Source organism: Herpailurus yagouaroundi, unplaced genomic scaffold (genome assembly GCF_014898765.1).
Source record: "Herpailurus yagouaroundi ecotype Mexico unplaced genomic scaffold, PumYag 182, whole genome shotgun sequence".
In the NCBI taxonomy this organism is placed as follows: Eukaryota; Metazoa; Chordata; class Mammalia; order Carnivora; family Felidae; genus Herpailurus; species Herpailurus yagouaroundi.
In genome coordinates, this window is record NW_024412413.1 from 48,336,302 (window position 1) to 48,352,570 (window position 16,269).

Sequence of the window (16,269 nt, forward strand, 5' to 3'; positions counted from 1 at the left end):
ATTTGATTCCACCTACACCTGCCTAAATAACCCAGAAAACCATCAGAGGATTAGCAGAACGGAGTCGCCGGAGCCAAGCGCAGACGAGAGGCCCACGGAAGAGGGTAGGAAGGGCGGCGAGGCGGTGCGCACTCCACGGACTGGCGGGAGGGAGCCGGGGCGGAGGGGCGGCTCGCCGGCCAAGCAGAGCCCCCGAGTCTGGCTTGCAAAAAGCGGAGGGGCCTGACGGACTGTGTTCCGACAGCAAGCGCGACTTAGCGTCTGGAAGGTCATAAGTTAACAGCTCTGCTCAGAAAGCGGGAAGGCTGGAGGACAAAGGGAAGGAGAGCTGCTGAGCCCCCGGACGACAGAGCTCAGTTTGGTGGGGAACAAAGGCGCTCGCCAGCGCCATCTCCCCTGCCCATCCCCCAGCCAAAATCCCAAAGAGAACCAGTTCCTGCCAGGGAACTTGCTCGCTCCGCGCAAACACCCAACTCTGCGCTTCTGCGGAGCCAAACCTCCGGCAGCGGATCTGACTCCCTCCTGCTGCCACAGGGCCCCTCCTGAAGTGGATCACCTAAGGAGAAGCAAGCTAAGCCTGCCCCTCCTGCCCCTGTGCACCTTGCCTACCCACCCCAGCTAAGACGCCAGATCCCCAGCATCACAAGCCTGGCAGTGTGCAAGTAGCCCAGACAGGCCACCCCACCCCACAGTGAATCCCGCCCCTAGGAGAGGGGAAGAGAAGGCACGCACCAGTCTGACTGTGGCCCCAGCGGTGGGCTGGGGGCAGACATCAGGTCTGACTGCGGCTCCGCCCACCAACTCCAGCTATACACCACAGCACAGGGGAAGTGCCCTGCAGGTCCTCACCATGCCAGGGACTATCCAAAATGACCAAGCGGAAGAATTCCCCTCAAAAGAATCTCCAGGAAATAACAACAGCTAATGAGCTGATCAAAAAGGATTTAAATAATATCACAGAAAGTGAATTTAGAATAATAGTCATAAAATTAATCGCTGGGCTTGAAAACAGTATAGCTGACAGCAGAGAATCTCTTGCTACAGAGATCAAGGGACTAAGGAACAGTCACGAGGAGCTGAAAAACGCTTTAAACGAAATGCATAACAAAATGGAAACCACCACGGCTCGGATTGAAGAGGCAGAGGAGAGAATAGGTGAACTAGAAGATAAAGTTATGGAAAAAGAGGAAGCTGAGAAAAAGATAAAAAAATCCAGGAGTATGAGGGGAAAATTAGAGAACTAAGTGATACACTAAAAAGAAATAATATACGCATAATTGGTATCCCAGAGGAGGAAGAGAGAGGGAAAGGTGCTGAAGGGGTACTTGAAGAAATAATAGCTGAGAACTTCCCTGAACTGGGGAAGGAAAAAGGCATTGAAATCCAAGAGGCACAGAGAACTCCCTTCAGACATAACTTGAATCGATCTTCTGCACAACATATCATAGTGAAACTGGCAAAATACAAGGATAGAGAAAATTCTGAAAGCAGCAAGGGGTAAACGTGCCCTCACATATAAAGGGAGACCTATAAGACTCGTGACTGATCTCTCTTTTGAAACTTGGCAGGCCAGAAAGAATTGGCACGAGATTTTCAGTGTGCTAGACAGAAAAAATATGCAGCCGAGAATCCTTTATCCAGCAAGTCTGTCATTTAGAATAGAAGGAGAGATAAAGGTCTTCCCAATCAAACAAAAACTGAAGGAATTTGTCACCACTAAACCAGCCCTACAAGAGATCCTAAGGGGGACCCTGTGAGACAAAGTACCAGAGACATCACTACAAGCATAAAATATACAGACATCACAATGACTCTAAACCCATATCTTTCTATAATAACACTGAATGTAAATGGATTAAATGCGCCAACCAAAAGACATAGGGTATTAGAATGGATAAAAAAACAAGACCCATCTATTTGCTGTCTACAAGAGACTCATTTTAGACCTGAGGACACCTTTAGATGGAGAGTGAGGGGATGGAGAACTATTTATCATGCTACTGGAAGCCAAAAGAAAGCTGGAGTAGCCATACTTCTATCAGACAAACTAGACTTTCAATTAAAGGCTATAACAAGAGATGAAGAAGGACATTATATAATAGTGACAGGGTCTATCCATCAGGAAGAGCTAACAATTATAAATGTCTATGTGCCGAATACCGGAGCGCCCAAATATATAAAACAATTACTCATAAACACAAGCAACCTTATTGATAAGAATGTGGTAATTGCAGGGGACTTTAACACCCCACTTACAGAAATGGATAGATCATCTAGACACACGGTCAATAAAGAAACAAGGGCCCTGAATGAGACATTGGATCAGATGGACTTGACAGATATATTTAGAACTCTGCATCCCAAAGCAACAGAATATACTTTCTTCTCGAGTGCACATGGAACATTCTCCAAGATAGATCATATACATATATACTATGTATATATACATATACAAGAAATTGAATCGGTTATCAAAAATCTCCCAACAAATAAGAGTCCAGGACCAGATGGCTTCCCAGGGGAGTTCTACCAGACGTTTAAAGCAGAGATAATACCTATCCTTCTCAAGCTATTCCAAGAAATAGAAAGGGAAGGAAAACTTCCAGACTCATTCTATGAAGCCAGTATTACTTTGATTCCCAAACCAGACAGAGACCCAGTAAAAAAAGAGAACTACAGGCCAATATCCCTGATGAATATGGATGCCAAAATTCTCAATAAGATACTAGCAAATCGAATTCAACGGCATATAAAAAGAATTATTCACCATGATCAAGTGGGATTCATTCCTGGGATACAGGGCTGGTTCAACATTCGCAAATCAATCAACGTGATACATCACATTAACAAAAAAAAAGAGAAAAACCATATGATCCTGTCAATCGATGCAGAAAAGGCCTTTGACAAAATCCAGCACCCTTTCTTAATAAAAACCCTTGAGAAAGTCGGGATAGAAGGAACATACTTAAAGATCATAAAAGCCATTTATGAAAAGCCCACAGCTAACATCATCCTCAACGGGGAAAAACTGAGAGCTTTTTCCCTGAGATCAGGAACACGACAGGGATGCCCACTCTCACCGCTGTTGTTTAACATAGTGCTGGAAGTTCTAGCATCAGCAATCAGACAACAAAAGGAAATCAAAGGCATCCAAAAAGGAAATCAAAGGCAAAGATGAAGTCAAGCTTTTGCTTTTTGCAGATGACATGATATTATACATGGAAAATCCGATAGACTCCACCAAAAGTCTGCTAGAACTGATACATGAATTCAGCAAAGTTGCAGGATACAAAATCAATGTACAGAAATCAGTTGCATTCTTATACACTAACAATGAAGCAACAGAAAGACAAATAAAGAAACTGATCCCATTCACAATTGCACCAAGAAGCAGAAAATACCTAGGAATAAATCTAACCAAAGATGTAAAGGATCTGTATGCTGAAAACTATAGAAAGCTTATGAAGGTAATTGAAGAAGATTTAAAGAAATGGAAAGACATTCCCTGCTCATGGATTGGAAGAATCAATATTGTCAAAATGTCAATACTACCCAAAGCTATCTACACATTCAATGCAATCCCAATCAAAATTGCACCAGCATTCTTCTCGAAACTAGAACAAGCAATCCTAAAATTCATATGGAACCACAAAAGGCCCCGAATAGCCAAAGTAATTTTGAAGAAGAAGACCAAAGCAGGAGGCATCACAATCCCAGACTTTAGCCTCTACTACAAAGCTGTCATCATCAAGACAGCATGGTATTGGCACAAAAACAGACACATAGACCAATGGAATAGAATAGAAACCCCAGAACTAGACCCACAAACGTATGGCCAACTCATCTTTGACAAAGCAGGAAAGAACATCCAATGGAAAAAAGACAGTCTCTTTAACAAATGGTGCTGGGAGAACTGGACAGCAACATGCAGAAGGTTGAAACTAGACCACTTTCTCACACCATTCACAAAAATAAACTCAAAATGGATAAAGGACCTGGATGTGCGACAGGAAACCATCAAAACCTTAGAGGAGAAAGCAGGAAAAGACCTCTCTGACCTCAGCCGTAGCAATCTCTTACTCGACACATCCCCAAAGGCAAGGGAATTAAAAGCAAAAGTGAATTACTGGGACCTTATGGAGATAAAAAGCTTCTGCACAGCAAAGGAAACAACCAACAAAACGAAAAGGCAACCAACGGAATGGGAAAAGATATTTGCAAATGACATATCGGACAAAGGGCTAGTATCCAAAATCTATAAAGAGCTCACCAAACCCCACACCCAAAAAGCAAATAACCCAGTGAAGAAATGGGCAGAAAACATGAATAGACACTTCTCTAAAGAACCACACTCAGGTATCACCTCACGCCAGTCAGAGTGGCCAAAATGAACAAATCAGGAGACTATAGATGCTGGAGAGGATGTGGAGAAACGGGAACCCTCTTGCACTGTTGGTGGGAATGCAAATTGGTGCAGCCGCTCTGGAAAGCAGTGTGGAGGTTCCTCAGAAAATTAAAAATAGACCTACCCTATGACCCAGCAATAGCACTGCTAGGAATTTATCCAAGGGACACAGGAGTACTGATGCATAGGGGCACTTGTACCCCAATGTTCATAGCAGCACTCTCAACAATAGCCAAATTATGGAAAGAGCCTAAATGTCCATCAACTGATGAATGGATAAAGAAATTATGGTTTATATACACTATGGAATACTACGTGGCAATGAGAAAAAATGAAATATGGCCTTTTGTAGCAACGTGGATGGAACTGGAGAGTGTGATGCTAAGTGAAATAAGCCATACAGAGAAAGACAGATACCATATGGTTTCACTCTTATGTGGATCCTGAGAAACTTAACGGGAACCCATGGGGGAGGGGAAGGAAAAAAAAAAAAAAGAGGTTAGAGTGGGAGAGAGCCAAAGCATAAGAGACTGTTGAGAACTGAGAACAAACTGAGGGTTGATGGGGGGTGGGAGGGAGGAGAGGGTGGGTGATGGGTATTGAGGAGGGCACCTTTTGGGATGAGCACTGGGTGTTGTATGGAAACCAATTTGACAATAAATTTCATATATAAATAAAAAAAAATATGGAGAACAAACAGAGGGTTACTGGAGGGTTTGTGGGAGGGGGGATGGGCTAAATGGGTAAGGGGCATTAAGGAATCTACTCCTGAAATCATTGTTGCACTATATGCTAACTAACTTGGATGTAAATAAAAAGGGGGAAAAAAAAGTGCACCTATGTGATCAGCCCTGAGTAATGTACAGAATTGTTGTATCACTGTAGTGTATACCTGAAACTAATATAACACTGTACATTAATTATACTGGCATTAAAAAAAATAAAAAAAAATTAAAAAGAAAAAATATACACATATGTTTTGTGATGAAAAAATGAAATAAATAAGCATTTTGGTTAAGCATCCGACTCTTGATTTTGGCTCAGGTCATGATCTTGTGTTTCATGGGATGGAGACCCTTGTTGGGCTCCACACTGTCAGTTTGGGATTCTCTCCCTCTCTCCCTTTACCCCTACCCCACTCACCTCTCTCTCTCTCTTAAAGTAAATAAAATAAACTTTTAAAAAAGTTTTTAAAAAACTCGTATTAATGGAGGGAGGCATTGGCATAGGTTTTGTCAGGGAGTGTTAAATAATCACTAGCCAATGAAGCAGTGCCATTTTCCTGAAGCTGTTAAGGACCTTGGGGGAGTAGCTGTACTCTCCTCTTTACTCTGCTGCTGCTGTCTCTGTGGAGTTTGGCCCAGGGGTGCAGAGGACCTAGTCTCATCTCTGCTGTAGCGGATGGCTCCTAGGACAATATGCAGGAGTGGAAGAGATGGGAGGGTAGGGGTAGGAAGGTAAAGGGGGAACACCACCATCAGGCTGTCCAGGGGCAGGTGATGAAATGTTAAGGTGAAGTGATTTCGCACTCAGCTAATAGAGCTTCATCTAGCTGTGTAACAGCCTGTGCAACAGACCCATCGTCCCTAGCATCTGCTCCTTGCAAGCCCAGCAGCCTGGCCACAGGTCAGTGTGGCTTCCTGTGGGCATATTACCTGCCTCAGGAGCAAGGCTTGACCCTAATCCAAAGATAGCATTTTGCTGGCCCCTGAATTCATGGGTCACTGGCATATGGTAAGTGAATTGGGTTTGCCTAATCTATACCCTTGTATTTATTCCCCCACAACTTGGTGATCACTTTCCATTCTTTTAGCTCTCGATACCCCTGTAATTTAAGCTCCTGTTCTTTGCAAAAAAGATGATAAAAACAAGATCATTTCTTTTGTGGGTCTCCTGCCACCACTCAAATCATTTAACTTTTGCACTTAATTTAGTCTACGGCCTTGCTGTTGCTGTGCTTTGAGTGAGGTAATGGATTCATACTGAGAAGAAATAATATTTAACATACACCAGAGGAATTATTTCTACTGTAATGCCAATGCTGTGCTATAGTAGTCTCTAGTTCCTGGGCTCTATCACAGAGGCATGATTTACTGAGTATGGAACCATCGCGAAGTCTGATCCATAGGACTAGCCTAGTAGGATCTGCCATACACTCTACCCCCGATTACAGAGGAGATTGTGCCATCCCTGATATGTGCTCTGCAGGCACTCTCTTCTCTGCCTCCACACCTGTTGTTTCTGCAATCCGCTATGCAGACACCGAAAGGAGTGCCAGGATGTCTGGTGAAATATGGCCTAGAGAAATGAGGCTGGAGGGGTGAGCAGGACCAGATCTAGGTGCTAATCCCAAAGACAGTGAGATTTAGGACGTAATCCCAAAGACCAGGGGAGACTATTTGTGAGTATTAAACTGGAGAGTAACAGGATCAAAATCTTTAAAAAAAAAAAATCACTCTAGATTGGACTCAGGGGCTGTTGCTAGAGAACTGACAGGTAATCCTGATTGCAGACAATGGGGTATGGAGACAACTGAGGGTTCAAGAGATATTTAGGAGGTTTGAATAATCAAGATTACTGATCACCCAGACTATTTGGAGATAAAGGACAAAAGATAGATCAATAAGACCAGCTTTTGTTTATAAGATGTTTATGAAGTGTTAGTCACTTTAAATAAACATTACCTGTAATTTTTACAGGGATCTTAGAGGGAGGTATTATTTCCAATTTAGAGATGAAAAAAATAAGTGTCCTGGGGGGCACCTGAGTGGCTTGGTCGGTTAAGTGTCCGACTTCAGCTCAGGTCATGATCTTGTGGCTCATGGGTTCAGGTCCCTCATCAGGCTCTGCGCTGATAGCTCAGAGCCTGGAGCCTGCTTAAGATTCTATGTCTCCCTCTCTCTCTGCCCCTCCGCCACTCATTCTCTGTCTCTGTCTCTCTCTTTAAAAAAAAATAAACATTAAAAAAAATTTTTTTAAATGTGTCCCAGATAAGTAAAGTCATTCACTCAAAGAAATACAGCTGGTCAATGACAGAGCTGGGAGTTAGACTCAGACTGTTTCCATGGTCTTTTCAATGTACAATAATACTACCTTGTAAAAACTGAAGTGGAAAGAGAAGAAACTGAATATTGATACCCAATTCTCACCCCTTGACAATTATAAATTCTTTGTCTATCCCTTGTCTAATTTTAGGTCCTGACATAGTTTTGCAAGCCCATTTTATATACTTATTTTTAAAGTATGAGTTATCTCAAAGAGGCTAGTCTAACACCTCTTAGATGCCATGGAACAATTAGAGGCTATTTTAAAATGCATATTTCAATATGCTTGGTGTGTGAACAGCTAATAAAATAATTCTGGATGGCTTTTTATCCTTTGTGAATACTTCCTAAATACACTATGCTTTCTGCTGTCTTTAAGCTACCACCGCAAATACAGTTAGAACTTTGGCTGGATCTCACTTCCCTGTTTCATATTATAAACATACATTTTCCTTCCCACTTTGGTCATATTATAAAAATCTTTTCTCAATTTACACAATAATTTGGCATTGAACATTGAGAAATTCTGATGAAATACCGAACTGACTTTTCAAATGTGTGATAAAATGCAGTCTTATTTGCAAAGACATGAACATGTTCCCATTTTGATTTCCTCATTCCAGAAGAGCATTCTGATTTCATTTCTTTACTGAGTATGGTCTTTGGGTTTAATATTCTGTATGATCATTTCATTTGTTCTAATGCCAATAAATCTCCTTTCATTGAACTAGAAACCAGTGATTTCAGTCTGCAAATTAGCTCTGTAAAATCACAAAACATTGGAGAAAGAATTGTTGCAAATAGGAGAACAAGATCATATACTCGAGTGGTACTCCTCCTCCACCTTGACAAACATTTTATTGCTACCCTTAACAAGCAAATAAGACAATATGCTTAGCAAATTATTGGTAATAATTTATATGCATACATGTAACGGAAGATAATGCTATCCTCCCTTCTGCATCACTCTAAGTCATTTTGGATGCAGCCATACTATCTTCTCATCCCTCCACCCCCAACCCCAGGTCAGCCACCTCTGTGAGGTGGCTGGTTGCTGGCATAGGAATAGTCTACTTCCAACTCAGTCAAGTAGGAATTCAACTCACAAACATCGTGCCATTTGCACATGAGTCTCACAATGACCTGACCCAAAGATGATGAGGGTTCTATTAGTGTCTTACATATTGAGTTTGGAAAGTAGTTTCCTTGATTGTTGATTCAGAATGATTTTCAATTAAAGAGTAACTTAGTACATTTAGAAATGCTATAAAAATATAGAATGGTAAACTGTAACCTGCTCTTAAAAATGAGTAGATGTTTGGGGCGCCTGGGTGGCTCAGTGGATGAAGCATCCAACTTCCATTCAGGTCATGATCTCACGGTTTGTGGGTTCAGGCCCCACATCGGGCTCTGTGCTGACAGCTGGGAGCCTGGAGCCTGCTTCGGTTTCTGTGTCTCCCTCTCTCACTGCTCCTCCCCCACTCATGCTCTGTCTCTCAAAAATAAATAAATGTTAAAAAAATTTTTTAAGTGAGTAGATGTCTTAAAATCTAGGAACTTAAGACATTTTTAAGTTTCCTCATAGACGTATACTACCTTTTAAAACAGAAAAGTTGACATGCACACACACACACGACTACTAATTTTTGTGAAAAAATAATAGAAATAGAATAAATCTAGGATACATCTAGAAAAATTACACTTAAAATATCTTCCTTATGTAAGAAATGCAGTCACTGCACACTACATATCTCTGTGCACTGTGGTATATGAGATATGGTGTAGACCTGAATTTCATGATGGAACTACTGACAAGGCTTTCTAAGTAGTCTCCTTACCTCTGGATTCTCTACCCTCTCACCCACTCTGCACCCAGAGCATGTCACCCTTGAACTCAGAAGACTCAGTGTTTGTATCACGCACATATCAACCACATGTTATCTATAACCTTATTGTCTGTTATTGAGGTTTACTGTCATATTGTCCATACATTCATCATCATGAGCTCTTCAAGGGCTTACTCTCCTTGTAGGCCACTCCCTCAACCTTTTCATTTGGAAGAATACTTATGTGTACAATATAGACATTCAACACAACTGATAAATTCACTGTGGAAAAAATGCATTCCACCTACAATTAAGGTGTTACTCTCCTCTCTTGACCACATGTTAAAGTAGGTTTCTGACATTACAAGCCATGCAAGAAAGTAATGCAAACCTACAAATAAAAACCAATCACAAACCATGAAAGGATGTGCTTCTCGAATCTTAGAGAACAATTAGAAAGACTGGAATTTTAAAAACAGGGAGAATTTTTTAAAAATAAAAAGTTAACTCAGGTCTCTGGAATAAAGTAGAAATATGACCATATGTTTGAGACACAGGATTCCTCATGCTAATGTAGGTAAAACATTTTTGAAGGTATGATTCAACACTTCATTTAAAGGTAGTAAAGGGAAAAAAATCTCCACTTCAATTGCCAAGAAATTATCTATGAGTAATTGTATTACATATGAAGTTCCTGTGTAACATTTTATTATAAAATTTTTATTATAAAATCCACCAATTAATTCAATAATTAATAGAGGTTTATTGGATATCTTCTATGTAAGAGGCACTGTATTAATGCTAAGGATAGCAGGTTGACTGTTTTCTTCTACAGGACATGCAAACTAACAATTACAATCCAATATAATAGTTGCTTTAATGTTGCTCTGTACAAAGTGCTGATGGAGTATGAAGGGAACCTGAAATCTGTCAGGAAGAGACCGTGAAGGCTTCACAGCATTTCAGCTGAATGAGATTTTGAGGAAGAATAGGATTTTATTTGGTGGGCAGATGGGTTAGGAGGTTCATTGTAGAAACTTTTAGTGCTCGCCCCTGTCTGGTTCTCTCTCCTTCCAGGCACAGAGAAGGATTATACTTTCCCACTCTTTTGTAGTTAGGCAGAGCTATGTAACTAGTTCTGTCAGCGGGCTAGGGGTAGAAGTGACATGTGACACTTCTAAGCTGAAGCATTTGATTGCTAGTGCAAAACATTCCAGGACCTTTTATCTGCTGCAAAATCTCTGAAATTTTATGAAATTATATTGTGTATATGTATGTTGTTCTCAGAAGAAAGTAAAAAACTTTATTATTCATTTGTTCTTAAAGGGAAAAGGACCTAAAATATGTTAATAATCCTCACTGAAGACAATGTAGAAACTCTGAAATATTCTGAGCAAGAAAATTGACACAATTACATTTTTTGCATAAATCACTTTTTGGTAGTACAGACTAAGGTGATAGTGTGTGCATGTATTTGAAGAAGAAAGGCAGGAATAAAGGCAAGATGATAATAAAGACAGTGACCTTCAAACGTTTTGATTGTGGTCCACTTCGCATGAGGGAGAAATGATCCTATAACTTACCTTACCATACCACTGTCACTTTCCTGAGGAAGAAGAACTGAGTCATTAGGATGAAATGTCATGTTTTCAAAAACCAAAACTTGATGGAATGATCTATATCTATCTATCTATCTATCTATCTATCTATCCATCCAGATATAGATATATATCTACTTTAGCATTCAGGTTGTAAGTGTGCATCGTTAGTTCATAAAAATGAAAAAAAAAAGTTCAGTTTTGATCAATTCATACTCTTAGGAGGACTGTGGACTGCAAATCATTCTTTGAGTGACTGCTGTTACAATCTACAAGAGAAATAATGAGACCAAGAGAGAAGAAGGTAGGAGGTACAGAGTAGAAGGGACACATAAGACATACCAAGGGATCAAAATCAGCAGAGTTTTTTGATTGCTTGGATGAGGAGATATAAGGCAGAGGGGAAAAGCTAACTTGATTTTTTGGTTCCTGGTGAACCATTTATGGGGAATGCAGGGTGGTGGATAAACCTGGAGGAGGATAGAGTGGGTAGGAGATGATGAGTCTATTTTGAATGTTTGAGATCCCAAGTGGATACACCTGGTAGGCAACTGGATCCTGGGATCTTCCAGTTCAGCAAAGGGGGTCTGGGCTGGAGCTCTAAGTTCCTAACTTAGGGAAGTGAAACATTCATATCGTAGTTTGATTTCTCTATCATTTACAATAATAAATAGGAATTCCAATTTTTGAAAGAAATTTGATAATACATCTTAAAATAAAATAGACAATGAGGATGAGGGAGGGAAGAAGTAGAGCCAATTAAGAATCCCTGAGATATGGCAAGAGCAACTACACATTTATGATTAGAAATTCTTGCTGAATGAAGTTTCCATTGCCTAATTTCTTGAAATTCTGTTCCATGCATCTTTGTATTTCCTTACCAATCTTTCCCTCTTTACATCATGGAATTTAAGTGTTCATTATTTGTTGCTGCTACTGTTGGGACTGTTTTACTTTTCATTGATATATAATCTACATCTAGCAAAGTTCACAAATTTTAAGTGTACAGCTGAAGGAATTTTTACATATTTCTGTGTAAATGAACACAACCCAGAAGGTTCACTTATGCCTCCTTCCAATCAACACTTCTCCAAAGATAGCCACCATTTTGATCTGTATTACCATTAGTTTTTCCTGTTCTGAGCTTCATAAAAATGGAATCACAGAGTATGTTTTCTTCATGTGTGGCTCACCTCATTCCACAGTATGTCTCTGAGGCTCGATAATCTGTTGCCACTCTGTTGCAGTAGTTCATTTTTCCTGTGTAATATTATACCACAATTTGTACAAATATACCACAATTTGGCCCTCTCTCTACTGCCACTGCCGGTGCCTGCACTGGTGCCTGCCACCCCTCCTTGCCTCTCCTCTCCAGGCCAAAGGCTGGGGGACCAGAGCAAGACACAGGGATCATGTTCCAACGCAAGCTGACAGTTCTTGACAACAATCCTGCTGGCTTCATTCAACTGTAAAGATGAAAGATGTATCAACTGTAAAGATACATTCATCAACTGTACAGATGAAACTGTAAAGATGAATGTAAAGATGAACTTTACATTCAACTGTAAAGTTAGAAACTTTAGGGGCACCTGGGTGGCTCAGTCGGTTAAGCATCTGACTTTGGCTCAGGTCATGATCTCATGGTTCATGGGTTTGAGCCCCACGTCGGGCTCTCTACTGTCAGCACACAGCCCGCTTCAGAAACTCTGCCCTGCCTTCCGCCCTCTCTGCCTCTCCCCTGCTTGCTCTCTCTCTCAAAAATAAATAAACATTAAAAAAAATAATTTAGAAACTTTATTGTTTGGCTTGAAGACCAGAAAACCAGACACTATTAGATTGAAAACAGGTAATTTAAGAAACATCCACAGCAGTGATTGGCCCACGTTCTTTGAAAAGTATCTCAGAGATGTTAACTGTCCTTTCAAGATTCAAGATGACAAGAAGTAATTGACAGGCTTCTTGGCTTAGCTATTAGACTTGAATATGGAGATAATGCTGAAAAGTACAAGGATTTGGTAGCTGATGATAGAAAAAAATGCTGACAATGCAGCTAAAAATGCAGAGCCATTGATCAATTTGGATGTAAATAATCCCAATTTCAAGCCTGGTGTAATGACTTTGGCTGACCTTCAGATTCAGTGTCATGATGATTACCTGATAATCCTAAAGCAATTCAAATTTTGGTCCAGGATGCAGTTGTTAAAGCAAATCAAACAAAAGAGGACTTGCCTGTTGCTTTAGACAAACATATTCTTGGTTTTGACACAGGAGATGCAGTTCTTAATGGAGCTGCTCAAATTCTGTGATTACTACATATACAATTGCTCAGAGAGCTGCAGACAAAAATTAATGAAGCCATAGCAGCTGTTCAGACAATTATTGCTGATCCAAAGACAGACTGCAGACCGGGGAAAGTTGGAAGGTGAACATTTTAGGATTTCAGCTTCTCACCTACTTAGCACAATTGGGAACCATCTATGCTCTGGCATGTGTTTGGAAATCAAATGTCACGTTTTTGAGGGAAGAATCCTAAAAAATTGATTATGTTCTCGAGATTTACCATCATCGCTCTTTCTTTAATAAAGTTCAGGAAAGTGGGGGAAAATATACCACAATTTATCCATTCTACTATTGGTGGATTATTTTTTCTTTTTTTCTTTGGTAAATACAAGTAAAGTTGCTATGCGCATTCCTGCACAAGTTTTTGGTAGGCATATGCATGCATCCTCTTGAGTATCATCCAATAAACAGAACTGTTGGGTCTAGCACAGGTGTTTGTTTGGCTTTAGTAAATTCTGCCAGTATTCCCAAATAGTTGTGCATCCTTTCCCTTCCACCAGCAGTGATTAAAGTTCCCATTTCTCCACACCCTTGGTATTACCAGAACTTTTCACTGTAGTCCATCTGGTGGGTAGTATCTCATTTTTTTCATGTTAAATAACAGCTTTTTTTTTTTTTTTTGAGGTATAGCATACATAAAGTAAACTTCAGGGGCGCCTGGGTGGCGCAGTCGGTTAAGCGTCCGACTTCAGCCGGGTCACGATCTCGCGGTCCGTGAGTTCGAGCCCCGCGTCGGGCTCCGGGCTGATGGCTCAGAGCCTGGAGCCTGTTTCCAATTCTGTGTCTCCCTCTCTCTCTGCCCCTCCCCCGTTCATGCTCTGTCTCTCTCTGTCCCAAAAATAAATAAACGTTGAAAAAAAATTTAAAGTAAACTTCACATATTAAGTGTCCAAATTGATGTTCGTTCTGACATATACATCCATGAAACAATCATCACTAAGACAGTAAACATGTCCATCATCTTCAAACGTTTTCTGTGCCCCTTTGTAATGTCTCTTTCCCCTCATCCTCACCTTCCTATTTCTAAGCAGCCACTGATTTGCTTTCTGTCTCTATAAATTCACATTTTCTGGAGTTGTAGACAAATGAAATCACACTGTAGGTACTCTTTGTTGTCTGGCTTCTTTGAATCAACAATTATTTTGAGATTCATCCATATCATTGCATGTATCAATAGTCCATGATTTTGATTGCTAAGCAGTGTTCCATTGTATGGCTATATCACAATTTGGTATTCCATTCAGCTGTGGACGGACATTTGGGCTGTTTCCAATTTGTGGTTATTGCAAAAAAAAAAAAAAAAAAAAAGAAGCTGTTACAAACACTCGTGTCCAAGTCTTTGTATGGGCATGTATTTTTTTCTCTTGGGTAAGTACCCACAATTAGAAAGCCTGGATTATGTGGTAGGTGCATGTTCAACCTTTAAAGATATTGCCAAACTGTTTTTCAAAGTGGTTTTAACACTTTACATTCCCAATACAAGCATGCTTGCCAATACATGGTGTGGTCTATCTTTTTAATTTTCACCATTCTAGTAGGTATGTAGTGGTATTTTAATTTGCATTTCCCCAATGACAAGTGATGTAGAACATTTTTTCATGTGATCATTTGCCATCTTCGGTTCATGTTCTTTGGTAAAGTGTCTTGCCTGCTGAAATCTTTTGCCCATTTTTAAAAATGGGTTTTTTGTTTTCTTATTGCTGAGTTTTTTTTTTTTTTAAGTTTATTTATTCTCTCAGAGAGAGAGAGAGCAAGCCAGGGAGGGGCAGAGAGAGAGAGAGAGAGAGAGAGAGAGAGAGAGAAAGCCCAAGCAGGCTCCGCACTGTCAGTGCAGAGCCCAACGTGGGGCTCAAACTCATGAATGTGAGATCATGACCTGAGTGGAAGTCGGACACTTAATCGACTGAGCCACCCAGGCACCCTTTCTTCTTATTGTTTTGAGCGTTCTTCATATACTCTAGAGACAAGTCCTTTAGCAGATATTTGCTTTGTAATGTTATCTCCTAGTCTGTGATCTATGGCTTGTCCTTTAGTCTCCTAACATGCTCTTTTGAAGAATAGCTGCTTGAAAATGTGATGAAGTCCAATTTATCAGTGTGTTCCTTTATGGATTGTGCTTTTGGTCTTGTATCTAAAGTCCCAAGATTTTCTTCTATATTTTTTTCTAGACAGTTTTAGGTTCCACATTTAGGTCTACGGTCCATTTTGAGATGATTTTTATATATGGCGATATGCCAATGTATGAATCCAGATTGATTTTTGCATATGCAGGCACGTGTGCACGTGTGTGTGTGCATACACACACACACACACACACACACACACACACCTTACAGAGAAAAAACTGTAATTTCAAAGAAAATAGATTTCTTTCTGGGTGGTGATTGCCATAAGGGCCATTTCCAGATGCACCTGCTCTTCTCAGTCAGGCTATTGAAATTTAATTCGAGCTGTAGTTGAGCTGTGTCTGGCTGTGTTGTGGTTTTCATCTGATGCAGTTCACCACTGGATTCAGATGTTATAAGAGTGGCATCAGGACTTTCCTTTCAGCAGACCCTGGGATCTGAAAGCTAACAAGATCCTAGAGACCCACCTGGGCTTCGTGGCCAGGTCATCAGTTTTCAGAACTATGGAGTTATCTCCTTGCTTTACAGCCAAGCTGCCAGGTTATTGGCTTGCTGGGGAGATTATTTTGTTCTTCAGTCTAGCTTCCTTCTTCTGGGCTTAGAGATCTCCTTTGGCCTTGCTGCCCATCCTCTGACCTTTGGAGGGAAGCTACCCTTCTCTCCATAAAGGTCCAGATTGCCTCAGAGGATTTTGTCCCAGCCTGCCTGCTGAGTTTTCATGCTTTGGTAGTTGGAAGTCTGGATTGCTTGTGAGGACTCCTGACCCATCTCCAGACCTTCATAGTTGGACCCTGGAGTACCTCTGGTGGATTTCTTTTCACTCTCCTAAACTGTTCCTCTTGACTCTAGAAACTGGCTGCTCTGAACTTGTGGGAGACTTTATACACCTTAGGAGGGGACCTCTTTCGGTTTTCCTTCTCTCCTCCCAAC

General features: G+C 40.7%; 1 pseudogene; it reads left to right on the forward strand.

Annotated features, from left to right (window-relative positions):
- Positions 1-6,504: 6,504 nt before the first annotated feature.
- Positions 6,505-13,471, forward strand: LOC121040066 (RNA transcription, translation and transport factor protein-like; annotated as a pseudogene).
- Positions 13,472-16,269: the final 2,798 nt, after the last annotated feature.